General features: G+C 46.2%; 1 long non-coding RNA gene across 1 annotated transcript; it reads left to right on the top strand.

Moving 5' to 3' along the window:
- Positions 1-426, top strand: LOC135112766 (uncharacterized). The gene is made up of 2 exons (XR_010274555.1): positions 1-141; positions 242-426. It is a non-coding gene; the product is annotated as an uncharacterized LOC135112766 (long non-coding RNA).
- The last annotated feature ends 3950 nt before the right edge of the window (positions 427-4376 follow it).

The raw sequence follows: 4376 nt of genomic DNA on the forward strand, positions 1-4376 counted from the left end.
ATGTCACGCGGACAAGAGGTGCTCAAGGCCAACCCAGCACACCGCCGGCCACGCCGCTATATAAGCCCGTCCGGGAGTCACTTTGGCATCAGACGTTGTCTTGCATCTGACACACACACACACACCAACATGAGGGTCCTGGTGAGTGCTGGTGTTGGTGCTGGTGGCCGATACAATGTCTGGTAAGGAGAAGGAGGAAGAGGAGAAGGGTTGGGCAGCCACTAATTGTGCCGTCTTACAGAGCGTCATCCTGCTGGCCGTGGTGCTGTTCCTGGGTGTGGTCGCCGCCCGTCCCAATGAGGTGCTGGACTTCGAAACTGACAACGTGAGCCACGAGCAGCACGGCGTGCCCGGCCAGGCCGTGTACGGCGAGTACGAGGCAAAGGACGCCCACGGCAACTGGTATGAGGTGAAGTACGTCGCTGACCACCATGGCTTCCGTACCCTCTAGATGGTGACGACAGCGACGCCTGCTGAGGGTGGCCGCCGAGTCTCGTAACGCAGGGCTCCGCCAACAACACCGGCGGCGCCGACCTCATGTTTGCCTTCCCTGAACGCCTCCTACTCCTTGTTTCCATTTGTGAAAATTTTCTTGAAAATACAACTCTATGTACATTTTCTAGTAGTCTTATCTCGTCCTAAATGTGACAGCCGTGTTTCTTTCTATTCGCAAGGGAGGAAGACACACGGACAGAAACAAATTTAGGAAAAGAAGGCCCGCTCCCTTAAAAAAAAAAAAAAAATGCTAAACAAGAGCTAATTCAGGTTTGGAAAAAGGTCAAGTCGTAGGAGCACAGATTCAGGCAAAGAGTTTGAATTTACCAGTAATGGAGATGTGAGTGAAGGTACTGGTTAACTTTTGCACTGGAAGGTGGACGGAATAGGGGGTTAGAGTGAGAGAACGAAGTCTTGTACAACGAGAGGCCACAGGAGGGGGAAACATACATTTAGCAAGTTCAGAAGAGCAGCCAGCTTGAAAATAGTTGAAGCAAGAGATGCGACGAAGTGAAAGGGGCTGAAGAGAGTCGGTCGGATGAGAATGTCGATGAGGCGAAAAGGTTTGTGGCATCTTGACAAAAAAAAAAATAAATAAATGTAAGAGTTGCTACTCCTGCCCATCATTTGTGAAAGATATATTCCACAATAAGAATGAACAAGACATCTGCGTACAGAAAGCAAGGGTGAGGGAAAACAAAACTGGCGGAAATGGTACAAGAGACCCAATTTCCTGAAAGCTGTTTTGGCAAGAGATGAGATGAAATTTCCAGTTCAGAGTTTGAATGAAGGACACACCAAGAATGTTTTGTATAGAGAAAGAGAAAATTTGTGTCACTGTAGACGAGGAATACTTCTTTGGAAGACAGTGTCGAGGGGATAGGTGGGCGGATTAGCTTTTCAGGCACTGAATAACACAAGCTTTGTTTTGCATCACTCTGAAATTTGAGAAAGATCACATGTCCAGTGTCTTATAGCGTCCCTTCGTAATTTTTAAAATTCCAATAGCACTGAATGTTTGGAAAATAATGTAGAAAGGTGAAGGACAGAGTTATCAGTATGAGTGGATAAGAGTGATAAAGAATAGGAAAACAAAGGATGATAGGACAGTGGATTATGGAACACCACTGCAATAGTTTTAGTATAACAGTGGCCGTCTACCACTGAAGCAACAGAGCGACCAGAAAAGAAATTTGAGATGAAGGAGCAGAGAGAAGGAGAGAAAATATATGAAAGAAGCTTAGAAATAAACACTTTAATTTCTTAGGCTTTGATATGTCTTAGTCTCTAAAGCATTAGCCAAAATTTCACCGAATCCCCTAAAAGAGCATAACCAAGTTTCAATGAGGAAAGCTACATCTCCCTTTACGGAAGTCATAGGGGGGTGAGAGAAAAAGATGCGAGTTAATGTCTCAAAATTTTCTTATTGAGGACATATTCAAAGACTTTCGATAGGAAGAAAATCAAAGCAATACGTCAGCAGTATTGGAGCAGTCACCCTTTTTAGAAACAGGTTGACTGTTAGCAAACTTCCAGTGTGAAGGAAAAGTGGATGAGGACAGGCACTGGCTTCCCTGCTGTTCATAAAGCAAAGCTACTGCTGTTATAGTGTGTGCTTCTCATTCCATGAACCGCCACATGTTAAGATCTCATTTTGTCCTCTGCAGCCTAGCGAGCTCTCATCTTCCTCAATTCTGAACACCTTCTTGAACAAGCTGCATGCTGTGAAAGCTTTTTGCCGCACGTGACATGACCATGAAGGATGCTAGACCTTGTGCGAAGCTTCCTGTGCCCAAAGAAGTACAAATTGTTCTGACAAAAGCGTCGGAGCATCAGTCTTTCTCCTCTTCTTTCTGTCACTTGCCAAACCCTGCGATGAACTGCTCTTCCATCACAAGGGATGCATCTCTCAGAAAGAGCTGCGAATATCTTGATCCAATGACGCCTTCATGTTCAGTTTGTACTGATTTGCGTTCTCTGTCTTTCTCCTGCTGCTACTTAGGGGTCGCTCCCCACTCTGGTCTGGCCACGCAGGGGGGGCGGGCTGCCCTCATGCAGCTCAAACACCGCCGTTACCACATTTAGGACGAGATAAGACTACCAGAAAATGTACATAGAGTTGTATTTTTCAAGGAAATTTTCACAAGTGGAAACAAGGAGTAGAAGGCGTGCAGGGAAAGCAAACATGAGGTCGGCGCCGCCGGTGTTGTTGGCGGAGGCCTGCGTTATGAGTCGCGGCGGCCACCCTCAGCAGGCGTCTCTGTCGTCACCATCTAGAGGGTACGGAAGCCAAGGTGGTCAGCGACGTACTTCACCTCATACCAGTTGCCGTGGGCGTCCTTTGCCTCGTACTCGCCGTACACGGCCTGGCCGGGCACGCCGTGCTGCTCGTGGCTCACGTTGTCAGTTTCGAAGTCCAGCACCTCATTGGGACGGGCGGCGACCACACCCAGGAACAGCACCACGGCCAGCAGGATGACGCTCTGTAAGACGGCACAGTTAGTGGCTGCCCACCCCTTCTCCTCCTGACTAAACACTTTATCGGTCACCAGCACCAATACCAGCACTCACCAGGACCTTCATGTTGGTGTGTGTGTCAGATGCAGGAGAACGTCTGATGCCAGCGTGACTCCTGGACGGGCTTATATAGCGGCGGTGCCGGCGGTGTGCTGGGTTGGCCTTGAGCACCTCTTGTCTGCGCGTGACATTGAGACTGGGTGATATCAGGCGTACAAAAAGAAGCAAGAGAAGAGAAGAAGAGGAGGAGGAAAGACTGATACACTGACGCTTGTGTCAGAACAATGTGTGCTTCTTTGTGGCCGTTTGTGGCCGTTCTACTGGTGATCTTGCCTTTTTTTTTTGTGTCTTGGTCATCCTCTTTTGGAAGTTTTGTTGAAATTTTCGCTGTTGCCTTGGATATATTAAAAGTCTTTGATAGAGCACCGCACAAAGTTTTGATTTTTCACACTACCCTCCAACGGCTTCTATCCTCCTCTCTGTATATTCATCTTAAGTCTCCTTTCTGACCGTTCTATTGCTGGTTTGGTAGATGGTCAAGTGTTCTTCTAATTTTTTTACAGTGGTGTTCGTTCAGGGCCTCTGTCTTGTTACTCACTCTCTTTCTATTATTTATCGATGACCTTCTTAACCAAACTTCTCTTCCTATCCACTCCCACGCTGATGATACCACTCTTCACTTTTCAAGACATTGTTCAATGCCTAAAAATCAAACCTCATCCATCAATCAATTCGACAAAATCTTACCGATAACTATCCTCTTTTCTGCAATTGTCCTCTTCTACACTGAAAAACTCTGTCTATCCTTAACTAATAATAAAAAAAACAGGAAACTTTACATCTCGTCTCTTGCTACAACAGCTTCCATGAAGTTAGGTGTTACAAGCCGTCACTGCCGGCGTTTCTCTTTCACCTCTCCCAGATACTAACTTTGCACAGGGGCCTTATCCATCCATGTATGAAGTATATTTCACATGCTGCTCTCTTAAACAAGGTGGAATCGAAAGCATTTTGTCTCATGAACTCCTTCCCTCTAACTGACTGTCTTCAGCTTTTCCCTCTTCGCTGCAAGGTTGCATCTCCTTGTTATCTTTTATTATTATTTTCGCGCTAATTTCTCTTCTGAACTTGCCAAATGCATGCCTCTTCCTTCCGCGCCCTCTCTGCCCTAGACTTCCTACTTTCTCACTCCTGGTCTATCCACCTCCCTAAAGCAGTACCTATTCTTAATTTTTCAATCCTTTTACTGATAAACCCTTGCTTTCTGTATTTCCTTCAACTTATGACAAACCCTTTTAAGGAATCTTCTCAAGATACTTCACAACGTGATTTTCAACTAACTTGCAGTTGGAACCTTTAGTGGA

This window comes from Scylla paramamosain, chromosome 24 (assembly GCF_035594125.1).
Source record: "Scylla paramamosain isolate STU-SP2022 chromosome 24, ASM3559412v1, whole genome shotgun sequence".
In the NCBI taxonomy this organism is placed as follows: Eukaryota; Metazoa; Arthropoda; class Malacostraca; order Decapoda; family Portunidae; genus Scylla; species Scylla paramamosain.